Source organism: Lytechinus pictus, chromosome 16 (genome assembly GCF_037042905.1).
Source record: "Lytechinus pictus isolate F3 Inbred chromosome 16, Lp3.0, whole genome shotgun sequence".
Lineage (NCBI taxonomy): Eukaryota > Metazoa > Echinodermata > Echinoidea > Temnopleuroida > Toxopneustidae > Lytechinus > Lytechinus pictus.
This window is the reverse complement of record NC_087260.1, coordinates 14870797-14894969: the sequence shown is the minus strand read 5'-3', so window position 1 is coordinate 14894969 and position 24173 is coordinate 14870797.

The window sequence follows — 24173 nt, the reverse complement described above, 5'->3', positions numbered from 1 at the left end:
CGCATTGTGTTTGAGGACCAGTTTTGTTATTCTCCAAGGGACTAACAAGCGAATTGTGATAATTGTTAGCTAGCGTCTGCAAACGATTGTATATTGCTTGTCCGCTGACATGTCCCCTACCGGGAACTTATCGCTGATCTTTTTTTCAAAAGTAGCCAACAGATCACACTTGAAATTTAAAGGAGCAGTGATTTTTGTAGGACTGATAGGACGTATTGTCGGATGGAATAATCTTTTATACCGCCAGGATGAATAGGATAATAATGAATTCCAAACAGAGAGATACGATGGTGGATGTCACAGTGATGATGATGATTTTGATGATGATTATTATGATGATGATGATGATGATGGTGGTGGTGGTAATGACGATCATGATGATGATGATAAAGATGATGAAGAAGATGAATGAAAATAGAAGAAGAAGAAGAGGAAGATGATGATGATGATGAATACAAACAATATAATTTTATATGATGATTATTTATCATAAAAATAATATTAACGATAATAATATTAATTTGAATATTATCATTACTACTACTGATAATAAATAATAATGAAAAGAATATTGTTGTATAAAAACAACAATTCAATAACAATGAAGTTGATTATAATCTTTAGAATAATATATTTCAATTTGGTTAGTAAAAGCACGACACACTGAACATTTTCCCTTTAAAATATCCATGAAAGGTTTATTTACGAGTATCGTTCTCTATTCACAGTAGGCTGTAAATTTGAAGATGAAAAGAATGTTGAATCAAGGCTATTGTGTAACCAACAATACGATGCTCTCACTCATTCTTCGTGGTGACGATTTTACGACGCTAATTTGTCTCTCTTTAGAGGGCGCTCCACCCTAAAATGATTGATGATTGAAAGATGAGGGGGGAAAAGAGAGGGGCGCACCAAATTTAATTAAATTAAAATAAAGAAGAAAAAACAATGACATAACTATGTAAACTTTGTCAATATGTAAATATGATGGTTAATATGGTCTAGTTAAAGCTAAATTACAGTAGTTGCAGTAAAACACTAATTTCGTGAGAAAGTCTGTAAAACCAAGGTTAAGTATTACTATATCATCGTGGATCTAGATCTGGTACAGTTACATAAACTGAACTTTGTGAAATCATAAAATCTAAGCTGAAATACGATCACACTGAAGATCGCCAACACAGATATGCACACGTGGGACAGTGTATTATTCTTGCTGGAATAAAGACCCGACGGAAGTGACCGAATCCGCGCTTATTTTGCTTATTTCTCAGCAATTACACAATTTCTTCCAGAATCCTTTGGCACATATTTTTTATTCATACAAACAGACACTTGGGTGGTCATTATATCAGATTCTGTAAAAAGTCATTTTGAGATCGTTACCAAAACTGGAATTTACCTTTAAACAAAAATCTTACATAAGTCATACGGTTAGTCTGAATTAGTAGGCGAAGTCATCACAGACTCAATATCATATTTTATATTTATCCATCCTCCAAGTTTTTCCTTCTCTTCATCCCATCTCTCCCTGTTCCTCTTCCTCTTCTTTTCCTTATTCTCCCTCTTCTTCTCCTCCCCCTCCTCTTTCTTGTTCTTCTTGTCTTCATTTATAGTGATAAATGTACACTTATGAGAGTTGTCCTATAATGTTACCTGATGTAGACATCCAAAACAGAGAAGAACTTCTTCTTCTTCAATAAATCCCCAAACCATTTATTTCCTCATTTGTTTATTTATTTATCCGCTGATCGAAGAAAAGCAATTGCTTGACTCCTGACATAAGGTGGTCCATTTCTTGCCCGGGGAGGAGTAGAGAGGGGCGTAAATAAGCACCCATTTGATAGCGTTAAGACACCTCTCCGCTCTCTGTAGGGGGGCATCTTTACCCCCCTCCATCCATCATCACTCCTCCCATGATACCCCTTATCTCCTCCAGGTTACGTTTAAATGGCTAATTACCGCCAGACTAATCACATTCTTTTACGACCTGACCTCGAGTTGAGGTCACCAGAATACATCCTGTGTATGTCTCATGACTATCGATATTAAAACAAAATAGCAACTTTTGATAATCATTAAATTAATGTTCGGGATATGGACATTGGTAATCGCCTGATAATTTGCCACGATCGCATATTCCATTTATAATGATGACGAAGATAAGCTGCCAGCGGTGGTGCTATTATTGTTGGTGTATCTGTTGATGGTATTGATGATGATGATGATGATGATGATGATGATGATGGTGGTGGTGGTGGCGGTGGTGATGATGATGATGATGGTGGTGATGATGATGGTGGTGGTGGTTGTTGTGATGATTATGATGGTGGTGGTGGTGGTGGCAGTGATGATGGTGATGAGTGGTGGTGGTGGTGATGATGATAATGATGATGATGGTGTTGGTGGTGTTGGTGGTGAAGATGGTGGTGATGATGATGACGATGATGATGATGGTAGTGGTGCACTGAGGTGGCAGATATGATGATGATGATGGTGACGGTGATGGTGGTGATGATTTTGGTGTTTATGATGAGATTGATGATGACGACGACGACAATGATGATAATGGTATGTTTGGGTTGATAATGATCAGATGATGATATTAATGATGGTGATGATTGTGTTGTCTGTCCGTAGTGATGGTGATGGAGTTTGTGGTGTTGGTGCTGGTGGCGGTGGTGGTGGTGATGCTGAAAGTGGGCGAAGTGGCCTTGGTCCATTCCCTTAGTTAGTGAAGCATTTCATATGGATTATGATAATGATACAAATGATTGTTATAGTTAATTCGTTTAACACGAGGGGCCTGTTCATAATATATAGATAAAAAATTTAAAAAAAGACCAAATTAAAAAATCAAACCAACATTTCTTTTAAAATCAACAATTCCTTCTAGTGTTTGTCAATAATAACAATCTTGTATATCCACCCGGAGGTAATAATTTCTGTAACCATCCAAACCGTACATGTGGAATAAAAAAATAATATGAATTTTGTATTGTTTTTTTCTGTTGGTTGGACTTTTTAGGATGGATGAGAGTCGGCTGTGAGGATTTTAAAACAAAAAGTCAGGACAAAAATTTGTCTTCCAAGCAAATATCTCATTAACCGACCCCGATTCCAGCAATAATACAGCTCCGTATCATCTTACTGTAATGACACTCCCTTCATATGGGTTTTGGGTTGGTTATATTTCGGTTCTTCCCCATTGTACTAACAAACGCAAGGTGTGGATTACATAAGAGAAGGGGTTCATCTCGAGACATCTGAGGGGTGCCGCCTTCCAATGGAATGCATCTCTCGTCTAGACCGACACCAGGTTAGTCTTTGAAAAAGACCGTTCTCATTTTACAAGTCGCTTATCCTAAGAATTGAGTCTGTGGGTCTATATATTTTCAACAGATTTCAAGTTAATATCCTCTAGATATCTTCTCTTCTGACTTCTTTCTTTATTTTTTCCTACTTGCTCCTAACACCACCACCCCCCATATTCAGGCATGCTCATGTTTTTTTAATATAATTTGTATTGATATGATTTTGAGGTCCATTAGCCTTCTGCCTATTAATCCCCTCTTCAGACATAAATATAATTTCTGAGGTTTTTTTAATGACAAAGATGGCAACATTTTTTAGGGGCTATGCCACAATTGACACTTACACCACTTGATCCCCAAGAGCGACCGTGAAAGTCCGAAACACATGCATATTTCCTAAAGGACCACTCCTTATATATTATCTAAATAATGCCTTTATTCTTGAAGAACGACTAGGTTCGGGTCCCGTGTGTTGAAAGAAAGAAGTGAAAAGTTTATGTCTTGATTTATTTCCCGTTACGCCTGCGGTGTTTTCTTAGTTCCGACTATTTTGCTTCATTCAATCATCTCGCACCCCTTCTCCAAAATGAATGATTTATGCCCTCTCCTATCTGCGATAGAGGGAGATAGGCTTCGAAGGGGGTGGGGTGGAGTGGGAGTTACTCAAGATGGTAAATTACCACCAATTTGTCTACTGCCAACTTGTCCACTCATCACATGGTCTACCTTCATTTAGTCTATCTATTGCCTTTCCGTTCACCAGCATTTCTCCTTTCAACCATTATTTTGGTCGAATCGTCATTTTGTCTAATCAAAAGTTGGTCTCTGACCATTTCGTCTCATAACCAGTTGGTCTAATGACCATTTTAGTTTGATTCATTTCGCCCAATCAGCACTTAGTCCAATTAGACCAAATTGTATATGGACTAAATGGCTAGTGGTTATTAGACGAAATGCCTTTTGAAATTAGACCATGTGGATAGTGGACGAACTGATGGTAGATCAAATTTATGATATTAGACGAGTTGGCAATTTGACGAATTGGCATTAGACCAATTGAAAATGAATATTCAAGATAAGTCAGTTAACGAAAACGAGATGATTGCGTGTGTGTGCGTTGAATGTGAGTTTGCACCTGATCAGATGGGGGGGGGGGGGGGTTGGGCGGGGGCGAAGTGACTTTTTCCTGAACCTGTATCAACCGGGGTTTTAACCGACCCCTACCTCCATCCATTTGGGATCATGTCTTCTCAAATTTCGAGTCATTCATTGTTACATTTCTAAACATGTCTTAACTCTTTATTCGCATAGGGGGGGGGGGGCTGGGGGAGCATTCTCCCCTACCATTATACTCATCCTTACCTCCATGTAAAATCCCTTGTAACTGCAGAAACTAAACTTGGGAATACTTGTACTTTTTTTATCGGAAATTTATTGCGTTTACTTCCGACAAGTGACCCAAATGACCCGTCAATGAGTTTGAATTTATAGGTCTTTGGGAAGAGTCATCCCCTCACGGTGACATCAGGGGTGAAAACAACTATCGCTGGTGATTTTAAGTTTTTAGGAAGTCTAGTCAGATTATATAAAAGGAAATCACCTAACAACGTTCCTACCAGGGGAACGATTTTGAAAGTGAGAGCTGTGCCGAAAGCGGATGGAGGGGGATTTACTATGCGAAAAAAATAAGATGTTCATATTTTTACGTAGATGTACATGTTTATTTTTATCAAAAAATGGTGGGTGAAGCCCCCTCACACCCCCCCCCCCCCCATGAAAGAGCTTAAAAATTAATTGCTTGGTGCATACTTGCCGAAATTTAAAAGAGATGATCTTTATTTTCATTTGTTTGTGCAACAATCCGTCACACATGACATCCCTCCTGACACTCATTGCATTGATTAGTTATCCGGGGCCCGTCTTACAAAGAGTTGCGATTGATCCGATCAATAACAGCTATGGACGGCCAGCAACGTCAACATCTAAATTGCAAATTTTTTGAAAATATTTTCTAGATATGATGTATATTCATCGTTCTCTTGAAGATTCAGTGTGATTCTCTTTGTTTACTAAGGAGATTGTGCAAATTTCCTGTAGGACAAATTATGGTGTGGATGGATTTCCATACAGTTGTGATTGATTGGATCAATCATACCTCTTTGTAAGACGGGGCCCTGGAGTAGATAGAGAGTTTTCACTCCCATGACGCTCGACGGAATCAGGAACATAAAAAATATATTGTAAAATGCCTTCCATGCCAAAGCACAAGCAAAGGGTCTTTGTCGAAAATTGGTGAATCAAAACAGCAGTTTCGTCCTGGACTCTGGACAAACGCTGGTATATTTGCAATCTTTCGTCAGCCCCGAAATTTGGAAATAAACTGCTATCCCGGTTCATCAATTTTCGACAAAGACCTCCCAGCTAATCTTTGTCAATTGACGGACATTTTCAAAACATTTACTGTATTCTTGAAACCGTCGTGCGCGTCCGAAAACTCCCTAATGACGTTCCAAGTTCACTAAAGATAGGACTATTTTCTGGATAAACAGTGAATGAGTCAGACAATTAATGCCCACCCATACCCACCGCGTCCCATCCGCCGAAGCTTCAGTCTTCTGTATACAGAATATAGCAACAACAAAAAAGATAATGAACTCGAAGCTGGATACGGAGGGAGAAAAAGTGAAGTATAACATCAAACTGCACTTGTTAAAAGTGGAATGTCAAAGCTATTTTTAAAGTTTGATTTCACAATTCATTGGGTGAAAAATCAATACAAAAATAATGAAACACGAGGAATAGGAGCAAAAATTTCCACGAGCCCCCTCCCCGGTCGCGGGTCATTCCAATCCGAGACCATTTCTCCCAAACCCCATACACTGAGTTAGTCATCTCGTTGGCGTAAAGATGGGGAGGGGTGGGCTTGGCGCCATGCCCCCCCCCCCCAACGACAAAACAAAAGAAAGCAAAAAGGGTACGATATAATAATATTTTCTGAATATCATTTCAAAATCAATCACAAAAATATATTTTTATTTAAAAAATATATTTATATTTGCTTGCTCGCTTCGCTGACTCGGGAATTGTTGTGCAACCCTCGAATTTCTGGCTCACCGAGTCAGCCTCTAGGTGTGACAGAACCCCTCCCCCTCTCCCTCTCTGTCTCCTTGTAGATCCCGACCATCCATCCCTGGTTGGGAAGAAAACTTGGACAAGTGACTGGAAGTACTTGTGCCCCGATGAAACTAAACGAAAACAAACTTCGTGGAAAGGTGATAATGAACTAGTCCAGGTCGAAAAACCGTCTCCAATATCATTTCACAAACTCGTTCATATTTTTCATGATGTTATGCACCTGGGCGGCCATTTTCATAATGTGAGTGGTTCCTTGTTTAGCCGCGACTACCCAGTCGTTGCTTTGCGCGATGAGCCGCTCACGGATAGATGTCTCGCTGGATTAGTTGCTGTAACGACTGGGGATGAAGTCTGAATCATAGCCTGAGGGTTGTTCATAAACTTTATATCATACCGATCTGACATCTTTTAGGGGGTTTTAACGAGAGTACACGCGTCGATGTGTGACAACAAGGTTGTAGAAATACAAACAAATATATTCAAGGACTTCAACACGTTCATGCTTAGCCCCTGTATGTATGGTAAGCTCTGGGTAGACTTTATGAACTATAGAATATTTCAATTTTTCAGATTTGACCTAAACGAGGCTCTATATTCAATGACGATTACGTTGCACTAATGACAATTCCAAATTTCCAAAGGGGAATTTAACCTTTGTTTGAAGAAAAAATCCTAAAAATTTCACATTAATTTGATATTTTTTTTAAATACGAAATAAATTAAGAGCGAGTGGCTGATGTGCATACAACTAAAAATATGCGATTTTTTGTAAAATTAAGCATAACTTGATAATCACAATTTCCTTATTTTACCTGCCTGTGCCCCGTCTTACAAAGAGTTACGATTGATCAAATCAACCACAGCTATGGAAAGCCAACAAACACCCACATCTAATATACATGTTTGTTCAAAATATTTTCTAGATTATGATGTATATTGCATAAAATCATCGATTTCTTGACAAGTTTGTGTGTTCGCCTTTGTTTACAAAGGACATTTTGCAAATTTCATGTAGAAAAATTATGACACTGATGGATTTCCATAGAGTTACGATTGATTAGATGATTTGGATCAATCTTAACTCTTTTTAAGACGGGCCCTGCATGCCACTGGCCTGTCTACGTATTATTACATCAGACAAATATTCTTTAAAAATAAACAGTTTTAGTTAGCAAGAAAAAAATGATTACAGCCATCATTTACCATTAAAGAAATTGTGAACGTAATTTCGTATTAGGGTGTTTTCGCTCTGCGTCGCACGACGGATTCAAGAACACAGTAAATGTATTGACAATGACTCCTCAAATGACAATGAACAGCTAGTATTTGGCATACGACGGGGCAGCTGCTTGCATGTGACGTCACAAAATAAAAACAACTTTAACCCCCCCCCAATAATTCTGATTCTTTGATAATTTTTCGTCAAACTTTCATCAATTTGCACATAACTTTTTTCTCCTTCATTCAAAACAGTTTAACTGATTGAATGGTTGATTTATTGATTATTTTATTTCTATGCAACAATTGAACATACAACATAAGATATATTAACAATATTTCAGAGTAAAATTACAATAGACAATCATTGCATGGGAGGGGACAGTCATAAGCACAAAGGCTTGAAAAGGACGCCCCTCAAGAAAAGACTACTGCCCTGATATACATCAATAAATGTTTCATATTTGAAAATCAGGGCCAGAAGGGAAAAAAAATTAAGCATGTCGCAAAACATATTAGAAAAATACTAGTCTAATTATATTAACCCGCTAGCCGTGCTATTGATTAATATTACATAGATTATACAAAACCTGTAAATTGTTAATGTTAATCTCAGGGTGGACTCTCACTTTAAAATTATAGTACATAATTATCAATACAGTAGGCCTACATCATCAAAATAACTTTGAAGTGCGTGACTGACATGGGGCCTCCCTCGCAGCTGCTACTAGATGTTTTGGATAGCTTACACCACACGGTAGACATGCCTTCACAGCGATGCACGGTCCCTGTATTTGTGGGTCCAAATTATGCACCATGAGAGGCGTATGCGGATGAGTCCCCATCCCTATCCGATCTGCTCTCATAATCAGATTGCGGTATCCATGCCTTGATAAATATTATGCTTAGTTTTTAAAGGTTTGATATTCCCAGATAATGTCGGAGCAGCAAAATGTGCATGATTATGAGCCCTCCCATATAAAACCATAACCTTCCGAGATGCTTGGAAAACAAGGCATCGAGAGATTGTCTTTTCCTGACTCCATATTTCTCGATGCATCTGACTGCACCTCACTTTTTTTTTTTTGGGGGGGGGGGTGGTGTGTGAGCTTTATTGCACTGGACATCGAGTATTGAGTATTAGGGGCGCGAAACTGAGGGGCGGGGGGCTTCAGCCCCCTAGTTTTCTGTCACAGTGTACAAAGAAGTGGAAATTACTTTCAGATTGTGATTTTATGCATATTCAGCCCCCTCCCCCGTTCTAATTTCAAAACTATTCAGTGTCCCCTGTTTACTACATGTAGGTACAACATAATTGTTTAGAACCACAGACTGAACTCTGCATTGATTACTCTAAACCATGCAGATAAATACTAAAAACTAGTAATATATCTCTATGCTAAGGAGGACTAAGAACTCATCTCGGTTGTTCAACATCAAACTGTCAAAATAAAGAGGGCGCTCTTCCACACACTTCAGAGCAAGTTGAACTTTTGTCGACAGTACTATTTTGTGTTAATTAATATTTTATTTCATTTCTATAAAGGTGTCTCTCCGAATGCTGGTAGATTTTAGAGAGAGTGTATGTGCATAAAATTATTTGAAATGATGAAATATTTGACAAAGCATGAAAACATTGACACAATATTCATCATTGGAATATTGGTCCTAGGAATCGTCGTCCTGTGCACTCCTACATTCCTATAACACGGTCGCTTTGCTCCCTCGATTTTGAGAATTTTTATGCCTGTCTTACCCTCCCATGAAAAAAAATCTGCCTATGGCCGTACACAGATTTTTTTTTCCTTCTCTGAATCCTCTGCTAATTACCTATTTCTACTCCTGTTTATTTACCCTTTCTATAATAATTAAAGAAAAATACTTCAGCCGTGCAAAATTCAGGACTGGAGTAATGTAATTTGTTATACATGGTAATGCAATTATTGAAGAAAAAAAATGAATTAATCAGGGTTGTAGGCACGGCCGAATTCCGATGCTGCAACAACAAAGCTTAACCAAAGATCAACAAATTTATAGAACGTGCATATTCCAACTCACTGACAATTTCTTCTCCCGATATCATGCAGTATTCTGTTTTGTTTGTATAATACACAATATTCTTTATGATAATCCTGGAATATCAGTGGCAAAACAAGAGCAATCAAAATAAAGAATTAAGTTTACAATATTTCAATGCAGTTATGACGGGTGCGCCGTCATTAGTTTTAATAAACACAGAAATTATTTTGAAAACCAAATTAAAACATTCTTTTTCAAAATCGTATACAGAGGAGAGGGTGTAAACATGCCTTTGTCATGCGCGTGAATCACAGGCGATTTGCTGCATTCTTATGATATTATATAGGTTTGCTTCACAATATTTTTCTCAGGCTTCCCAATTTCAAAACAGATTTCTCAAAATATGTTTTCTTATTTCTGAACAATTGAATGAAACAAACCGTTACTAATTGGCATATTTCACAGTAAGAAAAAACGCTTTATACAAACCAGTTTACTATCACAGTGATAATCAGCTGACCAATATAATGTAATAATAACCCAAACAGACAGCAATGTTCAATATCTGCCTAAATGGTTGGACATTGATGTTTGAATTTTCGAAAAAAAATGTCTGAACTCTTTTCAATGTTGTCTGTTTGTTTATGAATTTTATTGAATGTTTTTGTTTGTTGTTAAGGGTTGCCTTTTTTCTCAAAGTAATCTTCCAGTTGCTTGAAGTCGGTTGAGACTTAGGAAGGTACCTGGGGAGGAGATGTTTTAGAAACTATAAGGTGATGGTAATGACCAACTGGCGTACAGATGGGGGGGGGGGGGGCTTAGGCCAATTGACCATGAGTACTCTATATACGGAATAGAGTTGGCACCGCAAGTCCAATTTAGTATATTATTGTTATTTATAAACATTCAGTGGCGCACAGATGTGGGAGCTTGGCCCACCAAATTTTTTCACGACAAAAAAAAAGAAGACAATATGACAATATTTTCTGAATATTATGTCAAAATCTATCACGAAATTGTATTGCAATACATAATTATGTCGAAATTTTTGCTCGCTCGCTTCGCTCACGACTTTTTATAATTTTGCCCGATACGCCATATCTAGCCCCCTCAATTTTGGGGCTCATTAGTAGGCCACTGTAAACATTGAACATATCTATCTTGATTTTGAAACATTTGATAAAATTGCTATCCGATCATTTTCTAAATAAACCTGGTTGTACTGTTTTCACTGTGTATTATGTAAATTCATTTTCAGAGATTATTTAAGGAAGTGGGGTGGGGGATAAGAGACTATTGTTGGTAGCCTGGAAGAGTGCAAGCACCCGCAGCCTCGCCCGAGATTGTCTTCTATTGAATTGTGACTTCAAGCGCTTGGCACCCACGGCGTATAATGAGGCAATAAGCTGGTACTGCTGAAAAACGACACCTAAGTCTGTTCGTGCCCCGCAGGGCTGGGGACCGTGAACCTGCACGAAGGCCCCGGGCATGCTGGGCCAGCTAGCAGCCTCGATTCGTACGAGCCGCGGATACGCGTTCGTCAGCTCGCGAGCGGTGTCAACCTTGACCGCTACCCCGTAGCGACGGGGGAAAATCCAATCAGTGTTGGGGTACCGGGCGGTCTATTTGATGCCATGCGGGATTTTCACAGATACAATATTTTCACCCGGTATTCTTGGTCTCTTGGATGCATTTTAAATGTTTAATGTTTAATGTTGAATTAGCGTTTGTTCTGATATGTCATCATTATTTGAATACATTTTGGACTACTGGGCCAAGTTATGCGCTCATCCCCCGAGCTTAGCCCGAATATGCAGTGTGGGGGGGGGGGGGGGGTAGGGGCAGCCTCTCCCCCGGCAAACGATATGGGTCCCCAAAGGAGAGCAAAATTGCAGAGGGAAAAGGAGAAGAGAGAAGTATTTGATATTTGCGGAGTATTATTTTTTTATCAACGAGAATAGTCCTTACACTTTTACGATAGGCCTACATCAAATTTACCTCAGCGCTTCGCGCCGGAGGATGGCATAATAACCCTTCAACCAGAGTGATTCATAAACCTTTCTTTACCTTTCTTTTCTTGCTTATGTTACCATGAGCGCATTTCTTGTCAGAAGCAATAAAGGTAAGGTATACATTCACATAGGCGGATCTAGTGGCCCTAAGCGGCCGCCCCTATTGAATATAGATGAAAAGGGAAAAGGAAAAGAAAAAGAAGGGAAAAAAGAGAAAGAAGGTAGAAATAGAAAAAGAGAAAAGTGATACAATTGAACGAGACAAGGCGAAGGTAATTTTTGGAAAACATCAACAATTTCAGGTCATTTATATAAAAACAAAATTGACCTCGCGCTTCGCGCTCGCATTGCCTGTTGAGTGGGATAATAATATCATCTCATCTGAAATAATAATCTCCTTGTATTATTTTGAACAATATCTTAATAGGATGCCCTTTCAGGAAAAGCTGATATTAAAAGGGGGCCTAAAAGCATAAAAACAAAACAAGTAAATATACAAAATAAGTAAATAACAAATAAATGAAATAATCAAATCCTAAGTAATTATTGGCTTGAACATTGTTTTTGCAGGAGTTTCTGCATTTATTGTAAAAGTCAAAATAAATTTACAATACATAAACATAATAGTATGACATTAAAGTACATTGCAATGTGACAAATGTATAACAGTGTCATAACAAAATTTAGACATGAATACAATCTAAAGGACAAGTCCATCCCAACGAAAAAATGATTTGAATAATAAGAGAAAAATCCAACAAGCATAACACTGAAAATTTCATCAAAATCGGATGAAAAATAAGAAAGTTATGACATTTTGAAGTTTTGCTTAATTAAAAAAAACAGTTATATGCACATCCTGGTCGGTATGCAAAATAATGAGCAGACTGATGACGTCATTCACTCACTATTTCTTTTGTATTTTATTATATAAATTATTAAAATGTTCTCCTTATTGTCAAGTGAAACAACGTTTAATTCCTCCCTGAACATGTTGAATTAGCATTGTTAAATATTATATGGCTCAGTCAAGTTGGTCCTTATTGTCAAATCTGCAAAAAAAAAGTATTGCATAATTCAAACAATAAAAAACAAAAGAAATAGTGAGTGAGGGACATCATCGACTGTCTCAGTTTGCATGTCACTTAGTTGTGCTTATCATTGTTTTGTGAAAAATAAGCGAAACTTTAAAATGTCATAATTTTCTTATTTTACGTCCAATTTTGATGAAATTTTCAGCGTTATGCTAGTTTGATTTTTTCTCTATTTATTCAAATCAACATTTTTCTGAGGTGGACTTGACCTTTAAGGAGAAGAAAGTAGTGAAAACAAATGCAGTGGCAACTATATAAGCAAAATAAATGCTTGAGTAATAGCAGCCAGCATGCTGATTGATTTTTGCCAATGATTTTTTAATGTGACATCAGACCATTTTATCAAAATGAAATAATCTATATCTGTGAACAGCTTGATTTGGGTCATTCCTCTTAAAAAGTGAATAGACCTAATAACCACTAGACCCTACTAACAACCAACTGTGAAAATATTAGATTTTTTTGTGTTAAATATACTTTATGTTCTGTTGGGAAAAGTTCTGAATTTGACATTTGAAATCTGCCTGAAGAGGAACACCATTTGGATTAAAATAACCGTTTTTCAAGTTAATATGCTCAAATCAAATTTGTTTATTAAAAAACGTACATGTACTTAAAATGTCAAATTTATAGATCGGAATATTAAAAAAAAATCAGCTTGCGCTTCCCTCTCGCATCATTTATTTGGGAAGATATATACCCTTTATTTTCATGATTACAAAAGTGAATAATGTCTTTTTAAGGTCTAAATCACCCCAAAGTTTCAGCTCGCGCTTCGCGCTCGAACCATTATTGTCCTCTTTACATTTTTTCTACGTGTTAAATAATGCTTAAACGGTTCACTTACGGGAAAATTCATGTTTATTTCTTTACCAAAATCGTTCTCAAACCGTCCAGTTATTCAAACCAGAATATAAAAAATGTTGCAGTCATGAAATATCACGAAGGAGTTGATACTTTCCTTGACAGGTGTAAACAAACTTTTAAAAATTAATTTGCCCAATTTTTTTTGCTTGCCATATTTTTCATGATTTAGAGATTGATTGATTTTCTGTGCCACTTTATTTTAAGAAGACCATGAATTTGAAGCGGTGGGTTCAATATTTAAAACAAAACCATCTAATATATATTAATTTCACAGATGGTGGTTAGTATTTATAGGCCTATTCACATTTTACGAGGGACGACCCAAATCAAGCTGTTCAGATAATATAGATTATTTTGATAAAATAATTTGATGGACGCACTGAAATCGTGAACAAAAATCAGTCAGCATGTTCAAGCCGATAATTACATAAGGATGCTCTCCGCTTTCGCTTTAACTCGTTTTTGTTAGCACGCGAAGCTTTTAAAAGTCAAGGCACTGGTATAAATTGAGGCGAGACCAACCAAACGACAGGTGCGAATATTGGCTGTAAATTCGACCTGATTTATCTCGGTGCGAGCTATTTGTTCCACGGCCCAAGGTAATTTGATTTTTCATTATTTTTCATTATTTTTCGTTTGTTCGTTTCACTGTCTTCTCCTCTGGTTTATAGTGACGTACGTAGGAAGAAGAAAGAAAGCAGAAAGGGGAAAGGAAATGTGAAGGAAGCAGTTTGGAAAGGTGAAGAAGGAAGACAAAAAGTACAGTGGCACCAAGACACACATCCATATAGCAGATGCGAAACAGGCAAAGTCCTTGGAGGGGGGGGGAGGGGGCTGTGAATTGCCCCTTCCTTGGGGAGCGCACCGTGTTGTCCCTTTTGTTGTTGTTTATAGACTATATCAGACTATACAATTTCCATTCTGCTTCGTTTGTTTGTTAATTGTGCCAGTAGTTTGCTGTAATAATGCGCTAAGCAATATACGAAGAGTAAAACAAAAGCTACCCCAAAATGTGTGCAGTATTATTATTATCTGAAGGATACTGAGAAATTCTTGGTGAAAATAAGTTGGATATACGAACGAATAATTCGAACGTTTATAGTCCCGTTTCATCATGCAAATTTTCTAGTTAAAAAAGTTTACTATCAGCAAATGAAATTGATTGATTTCATTAGCTTTAAACTGTTATTGCCGCTTTAAACTGATATTTTAAGAAGTTTTATGATACGGGCCTGTGACAATAAATCCAACGTGCTCTCTCCTCTATTTCACCTTCTCTCTCTCCAACTTTTTTTTTTTTTTTTTCTCTCTCTTCCCTTTTCTATATTCATTTGTACCCTATTATATCTATCCTTCCCTCTCCAGTCCAAACTCTATCGAAATCTGTCCATCTCGCTTCCTGGGCTCGCTTTATCGTCCACCGCCCTGCACGCATCCGCCCTCTCTCAACAATCAATTTCAGTTGCCCAACTTATATTTTTCTTTATCTCCTCTTTTTAAATATAGCAGCTATAATTTAGCCCGAAAGGTCGGCTGTACTTTTCTCCCTGATCTTGTTTGCGGATGATGTCTTGAGATATTCGCTCTGACGTGCCTCCAACCTTCTCAGAGAAAACGAAGTCACGCTATACACGGACCTCCTGTGGGGAAGATTCCGAGATTCTAAGCCGCAGAGCCCCCTATATACCAGCCAGATATCAGTCGCTCAGACCGTAATACAGGCGTCTATATTGCCGGTTATATAGTGGGTTTTTTTCCTTTGGGGGGTGGGGGGGGGGGGGGTGCCGAGGTCTCCAAAGTTCTTACAAAAAATATTATTTGGTCATGATTTTTATCATGATTATTATCCTTTACCATCTGATCGGTTTGACCTTTTGCATGTCAAATACATGGTATGAAGGAGTTATTGATTATTTTTTTGTTTCTTTAAAACTTGATATTTTTACTGACTCGCTTTGCTCGCTCTAGTTTCTTTTGAACTCGTGTTCCTTATCCAAAACTCAGCCCCTACAGATTCTTGCCCAATTACTGCACTCAACGACGAATGATAAATCTTACGTTGCGAGAGCATACGTGCATTATTATAATCCATGATATCTGAACAAAAATTATCACTGTTATTTTGACATGGGCACAAGATAGGCCTTTTCATCGCAGGACTACAAGGCAGAGTCGAACCGATCGGGGCCCTTTTCAAAAGAGGGATTGAATACTAAATATTTTTGCTCAGTGCATATTTCTGAAATCCGTGCGTAAAGATGTGCATAACCTAATGCTGTATACAGAAGGACATATGAAAACACTTAAACAAATTATACATCCCTTTTTTTAGGGAGGGGGTACGAATGAGAGACTGTTTTTTTTTTTTTACAAAGTATGACTACGACAGTATTATCGGATTACAAGAGTTTTCGATCTGGCCATGAGCTGGCGCTATCGCTGGAGACTGCTAAGATTGAAGTGATCGACCGAAAGAAAGAAAAAAAATCCGTATTGCATGCACAGAATTAAATGTAGATAACTCCAGACAGTGGCTGTTGTTGTTGTTTTAAATAGGAAAAGAATCAGTTGTGATTACTGTTGCCTTTCTCAATTGATTTCATTTTTCACATCGTTTATTTGTTGATCAGTCGGTCTAACTTTTAGTCAGGAAGGTAAAGGTTCCAGGAAATCGCGCAAGACCACCTTTCATGCGTCTCTATGGCGTCTAGAGCCAAGAGTTTTGAGGCATCACAATATGCCCTACATAACTGGGGAAAATTCTAAATACATTGTGTCATGTAGTCACAAGTGAGCGAAAATATTTCAAAGCTTACTGAAATATAGTGAACAAGCCTGTAGGAAGGGGAGTGGGGTCCCAAATTTTCCAAAGGAATTAAATATATGGAAGGAAAACTGTTTATCGGGGACGAAATGTCCAACAATTTTTTTTTTACTGAGAACCTTTTTTTTTTAGCTTGTCAAAATTTTTGGAACCCCCACTAATTGTAAACCCTGGCTTCGAAGCTGGTGGAAATAAACATAAGTAGCCCTCTCAAAGAAATTTCGGAAATTCTTGTATGGTATAATACAATGATTTGTTTTGAATTTAATGAATTCGGAGGATTAGCAATTAAAAATTGAGAAATAAAAAATTGAATATTTTGATGTGATTTAATAAACCTGATAATAATGTTTAAAGCTCGTGGATAGTGTTGGTAAAGGATACAAAAATTCCAGTTGAATGGATCTTTCCTATTGAATAACGATTGCTGATGATGATTCAATGCGAAATTGACAGAATTTCTTCTTGGAAATATTAAATTTTAAATAAACTCCGAGAAATAAAATCATTCTCCTCGGCTGAATTTCAAAGACAGTTCGCTGAATTTATGCGCACTTATATAGCGCCCACTTTCGTCCACGACTGATTTTTCCCCCTGTTAGTTGATCACTAGCCGTTCCACTTTTAGCAAACCGAAATATCCCTGCGAGAGCGTAGTCTGCTAATTCCGTGTACGCGCTCGTCGATCATTGTTCCTTAGTTTTAGCATGGCCTCCGTCGAGTTTCTCCCCCAGCGAGTTCGGCGAGGAGCACAGGAAACCGTTGAATTTTTGTTAGATGGGTTAGATAATTACTTTTAAAAATGTGGACTAACTTACCCCTTATGCTGTCCCTCCAACCTGTAGTTCACATGTTACAGTAGTTTATTTTGACGTTCATGAAAACGTATTAGAGATGAGTCTGTCAAAATTTTGGCTACAAATTTCCACGTGCGACAAGATTGGTTCATGGTTCTTGAAACTGCGAGATACATTATACTGCATGCTGCATGCGATGCGATGCGATGGACATTGGTCACGCTCGCTCAGCTCGGCGCTTCGGCCTGACATTCTCTCACGCTTTATCCAACTCTATGCATTCTGTTCATACACAGTTTTGCGTGTACGATGTGTTCATGTCTTTCACGTCATATTTCAGCGCATGCATTGGGGAAGGGAAATTAATTTGGAAGTGGGAAAAGGGAGAAATTAAAGAAGAAAGGGAAAGGTAAAAAAAAGAGGATAACAAGTAAAGGAAAAGAAAGAACAAATGAGGCAAGGGAAACAGGAAATAAGAATGGAACGAGCTAACATGATAGCAGAGGCAGATCAATTTCGCGGCCAATATCACGAATATGGGGGGGGGGGGGGAATTTTTCACCCATTATTTTCCACGATCGACCGCTCTGATGTGATTTTTGTTTCTTTCTTTCTTTGAAGGTGTAGACCTAACAGTCAGCTTTATTCTTATAAAACAACATAAATGCAGGGGCCGCAGAATGGTTTTCAAAGTGAGGGGGGGGGGGGCTGAGTCAAATGTTTTATTTTTTTTTGGGGGGTGACCATGCAAAAAATCACAATCAAATGGTCATTTTTACTTTTTTGAACACGGTTATGGAAAAAAGCAGGGGCTGGAGCCCCCCCCCCTCACTTCCGCGACCCCTGAAATGCATGTATAATCCTATACGTACTATTCAATATAGTGCGAGTGATGCGCGAGTTAAAATTTTTCGTAAATGTCATATTTTGTCCTGAAAATAAAACATCTAACTAATAACTATACTGCAAATACGAAGCACGAGCAGATTTTTTTTTCATATATATTCTGGCCTGATAAACAAGGGACCTGTTCTGATTGTAGTATTGAAGACGATACATAGGCCTATATAATTATGATGGCCTATTTCAAGAATGGAATAATGCGAGCGCGAAGTGCGGGCTGAACATTTTTGACATTCCAACAAGAAAATTGACATTCTAAGCATTAATCCTGAACTGAATAGGTATATAACTAGACAATACGAGCGATAAGCGCGATGGGGAAAATTAAGATTTAGAGCTAAAAACGGGACACTAGTTCATGTTTTGTAAGGCGTGAAGATGGGTAATTAGGCATCTTCCTACGTAATGCGAGCGGGAAGTGCGAGCAGAATTCTAATCTGAAAACTATTTCAAACACTGAAAATGAAACTGACTGGATGTGGATCGCACTCAATAAATGATTCAAGCGCGAAGCTCGAGCGGATATTTTTCGGAAATTATTCTGACCTAGGACGGGAACATTCTAAGGACATTTTGTCATATGAAAATAGAAATTATCTACCTATTAAGTGTCCCCAAGCGCGAGATGAAAATTCTTTCAATTATAAAAAAAGACAATATAGTTATTAGCAATTCATGAAATGTTATTGTTATTATCTTATTTATTACTCTAATAAGCCCAATAAGAGCGAGAAATTTGTTAATATCAATTTCTGAAAACTGGATATTCTAAGTATTTTTCTATTTATGAATAGAAGGCATTGGTTGATATATCTTTAACAATTAATGCGAGCGCAAATCACGAACCGATTTTTTTTAAAATAAATTGTCATGAAAAGGGATTTTAAATAGTTTGTTATAGAGATAAATAACTAACCAATCGAAATGTGAGCGCGCAGCGCTAGCTGATAGGTTTTGACAATCAGAGCTGATATGTTTTGACAATCAGACCTGAATAAGAATATTTTGAGAATTTATTGTAAATACGAAGACTAGAGATTGGGTACTTGACAAATAATGCGAGCGCGTAGCGCGAGCTGCATTGATACTCGATCAGACCATAAACGGACTACGGCTGCACATTAAAAAAATCAATTTGTAAATCAAGCAACGTGATATTTTAAGCTCCATATCAGCCCATTGAGGATTATTTGTATCTCGATATCAAACATGCAAGTGCGAGCGAAAAATTCATATAGTGATATGAAAGATTCTTATTTTTTTTGTATTTTCCAAGTCTTCTTCTCACCTTATTTTTTTCATTTGTCTTCCTCCTCTTTTCCTCCTTTTTTTCTCCTCTCTTTTCCCTTTTTTTATTTTCCCCACTCCTAGAGGGACCCGGGAACTTCGCCCTGGATCCGCGCTCGCATTATTCATGTTATTAATCTAGAAAGATCCCAAATTACTCATCCTTTTCATTATTTACAAAACATGAATGATGTGTCCCGTTTTAGTCTAAATCTCTTTTTTTACGCTCGCGCTTCGCCCTCGCATCAATAGTTCAGTGATATACATATCCTGTTTACGTTTACAAAAAAGCTTAGAATTTCCCTTCTTTAGGTAAAAATGTACTTCTATTTGATTGTTGAAATATGCAACGCATTCATGGCTAACTGCAAGACGTCCTTGACAGGTGCATGGTTCCTTTTCGATCAGATCAAAACGTATATTTAAAATTTCTGTTCACGCTTCGCAGTAATTATTTAGTTGCATATATACACGATTCGTTCAGGCTCACAAACATTGCCCAGAATGTTAAAATTTCAAATACAAAATTAGCTCGCGCTTCGCGCTCGAACTATTTATATAAGGCTTATGAGATTATTAAATATTTATGTTGATTTATAGGAATACAGCTAATGGACTACCCCTTCAAATAAACATACATAAATCAACTTCGAGCGGCCGATTGTGGAAAATGTGACTGAAAAATCCCCCCCCCCCCCCATATCAGCGAAGCTGGATCCGCCCCTGTACCCAACATATCATTTGTAAATATGCCTCTATAAAGGAGCTATATACAGTTCTTTACTTGTGTTTCTGCTCAGACTCATTAGAAAGGTGCAAATTGGAAACTTGAAACTGATCATGCATCCAGTGCCATTTGGCCAGGGTATACCAATCATGGTACAAGAGCGATTTATATAGTTTATGGCAATATCGAATTGGACTGTGTCAGGCAAGGTCGCCAATTATAGTAAAAAGATTCTTATAAAATTTTACGTTGTGAAGAAAGTTCAAAAATGGTCACTCGTTTCGTGTTAGATGTCAAGTAAGATTTTTTATTTATTGGAACGTGGAACAAAAGAAAATGTATCATTTTGGATTTTGAAATAAAAATTGGTGGAAACAGCAAAACAGACGGGCCCATATTTTATAATGGCAATTTTCGTACATTTAGCTCTATTGTGCAAGACTCTCTTACACTGGGGAAATGAAACAGAATATATGATAAATGACCATGCATGAATGAATGAATAAATGCATACAATTATTAAAGTAAATAAATAAAAATGTATGTCTATGAGCAATTTTCAAAATATACCTTGGTCGCCCCCAGCCCTGATCCGCCAATTTACATGTGGAAAGAAAAATTATGGGAAAACTGGCGTATATGCTGTATTCTCGACCGCTGGTCTTTCTCACATTCATAAAATATTTTGGGAATAAGTTTTGACTTTATAAAATTATGAAGTCAGAGATCTTTTCATTACAAGAGATTCGTACTTTGTTTCGTTGACAAACAAAAATTACACGTTTTATACAGCCGAAGGCCAAATACTTGCTCGTGCAGTATTATTTTGTCCACCCTTATGCGATTGGTGAGGTTGGGGGGGGGGGGGGTAGGCCTATTGGGGAAGGGATAGGCCATGCAGTTGAACAAAAAATAGGCATTTTCACAAGAAAGTGTGTGTGAAGAAATAATATTACTTCAATGCACTATGAATTATGATGCAATTAATTTAGGCCGATATCGCAACATGTTTGTTTTGGTTTTTTTTTTGCTTTTCTCTCACTCATAACAGTCCGAGTGACAATATATATCCGGTTATTCATGAGGGACGTGTATCGTTTGGTTGTCAAGTTAGAAACAAAGAATTGCAATAATAAAGTTTGTCAGACTAGACAAATTCCCAACGACTCGTTCCCATGCAGCTCGATCCCCACCCAACCCCCCTCCCCTACGTTCTTTCTTTCTCTATATAATTTCTTTCTTTCATTGCATTTTTTCCCCTTCCCGTTCTTTCACCTCCTTTTTCTGATAATGACTTGAAAATCGATCAGTGCTTGGCTTGTAAATCATTGTCCCTGCCATTTTTTTTGCATCTCTCCCACAGTTCAATGTTTAATTAAAGGTCAAGTCCACCCCAGAAAAAAAATGTTGATTTGAATCAATAGAAAAAAATCCAACAAGCATAATTTTGAAAAATTCATCAAAATTGGATGTAAAAATGAGTAAATCAGTATGGCATTTCCAAATTTCACATAGCCTATATTTTTCACAAAATAGTTATATGCACAACTCAGTATTATGCAAATGAGAGTTGATGATGTCCCTCGATCACTACCAACCGCGTAGCCAGGATTTCATTTTGGAGGGGGCGGTAAATGCACGCGAAGCGTGCCAACACTTACAGAGCGCGCGAAGCGCGCTCCCTAGGGGGTGGGTGCAGGGAGGGGGAGTTTCCCCCTCCCTTGCGAAGCTTTTGGTGTTTCATAAATTAAAATGAAAAGGAGCCGTCTCTCTTGTCTTTAGTACCTATATATCAGCTCCAATTCAGTTGACTATATTGTGATTTTGAACATTGTTTTCAAAAAAGATTGTGAACGCACAAAAAAGGAATACAATGGAGGAAATTAAAATGATAATAACCCCGTGCGAAGCGCGGAAACTAAAGCGTTTTATCAATTTTTTGCCATGAAAAGGGTCCCGAGAAAACGGTATTCTCAAACACATATTGGATACTTCCCTTGGAAAGATCAGATTTGATTACAAACAATTTAGCGACAGTGCATATCTTTAACTCGCAAAACAGAGGAGAAGAAGTGTATATGCCGGGAGGAAGATATTCCTCCCCGCGCAGAACAACGAAACTCTGAAATTTCAAAGGGCAGACGTTTCATCAAATGCAGATATCTCCAATACCCGATCGGCTCTAATTCAATTAATTTTCTAAGATTATTGAACTTCATTACAAGGAAAATAGTGCGCAAAAAGTTGAAACTTCTGTGATTTATTGAAATTATATAAAAAGGATACCTAATTTCTTTGACTTATCCTGAAGCGCTTCATTTTGAATTATAAAGAAACTTTGGTGTCATTCAAAATTTCAAACTGAGGGCGCAAAACAGGACAGGAGATGAATGTGCAGGGAAATGACATGAAGTTTAATAGAATTTGATAAAAAATATTGTACTTTTTTATTTAATAAGATACGAATTTTATACCTTCCTCTTTTTAAATTAGGAACCTGTTTGCCCCAAAAATTATGGTTGTTTAGTAATGAGCTGAAAAGCGGGAGAAGTTGACTTTATGGAGGTGACGGCAGAAATTGATATAAAGATTTCACCCAACCGGAGCCGACCCGACCAGAAGTTGCGCGATCAATAAAAAAAAAGATAACTTCATATACTTCGGCCTAACCATGCCCTAATGTATACATTTGAACTTTACCCGGCAAGAAACACATATATAGCTGAGGTGGAAAAACAGGGTTAGAGAAAGGGTGGGGGGAACAATGGAGATCTTCAATATTGTCATTTAACCGCGCGCAGCGCGGAAGCAAAATTCATATATAAATCTAGAGCAAGAGTGAAGGAGTTTCTCTTTTGAGAAAAAAAAAGAATAAAAAGAAAAAAAAAACTCAAAGCTATACCTTTCTTCCCTTTCCTCCCTTCCCTTTTCCTTTTCTCCTCTCTTTTTTCTCTTTTTTTCTTTTTGGGGACGTTTTTTTTTTTTGGGGGGGGGGGGCGACCGCCCCCACCGCCCCCCTGGCTTGTTTGAATTATATTTCAATTAGAGATTTGAAAATAAGGACCAACTTGACTGAACCATAGATATAATCCTCAGCGGTTATTCCACATATTCAGGAAAAAAATAAAATTATGGGGAAATATATAAAATGATATCGAGGCCCTATATCGACGTTACACCCGACCCACATTATTATTTTTATTGTTCTTTTGGTAGGCCTATTTAGTTAGTGAGATAGTGGTTATTACCATGTGAAATGGCCATATTATGGAAAGATATACGATCAAACTGAATAACATTATTTACAGAACTTTATCCAATAAATTACTTATTCCATAGGATAGCCAGTTTTCTGAAACTCGGCATGCTGAGCTGTATACTAGGCCCATGGTTTCGATTGAATCAAATTATCTCGGGACACGCAGGATCTCTCCATGTACATGACCAGTGAACTGAACTCTTCATGACCTTTAGGAGGCCCGGTATACAAGATCATTGCATGCAATGTATCTGTTGACCTTATTACGTAACGTCTCCACACGCACTATTCAACACAAACACACACACTCATACCGTACACCCACGCACAAGTGAATGAAATTCCCGGCCAGTCCTACTGCATACACAGAACATACATCCAACGTGCACACTATAGTCTACGAATTCAGACACAATTAACCCAAAGACTGTTTATATATCATTTTAGTGAGAATTAAATCAATGCATTTCCAAAACATAAACAGGATGCACAATCTTGGAATTTTCTTTGAATGTAAGGGTTCTTTCTGTTGGTTTCATTTTCCTTTCTTTTCTTTTGAATCATTAGAATCGTAAAATAAAACTTTTTGTCAATCTGAAACAACATGAGCTGAGGCTAATACGCGGGAAGTCGGAGAAGAACAAAAAAAAGAAGTTTTTCCCATTCTAATTCTGTGCTGTACGTTATATTCATTCTGATTTATAAATTGTTCCAGTG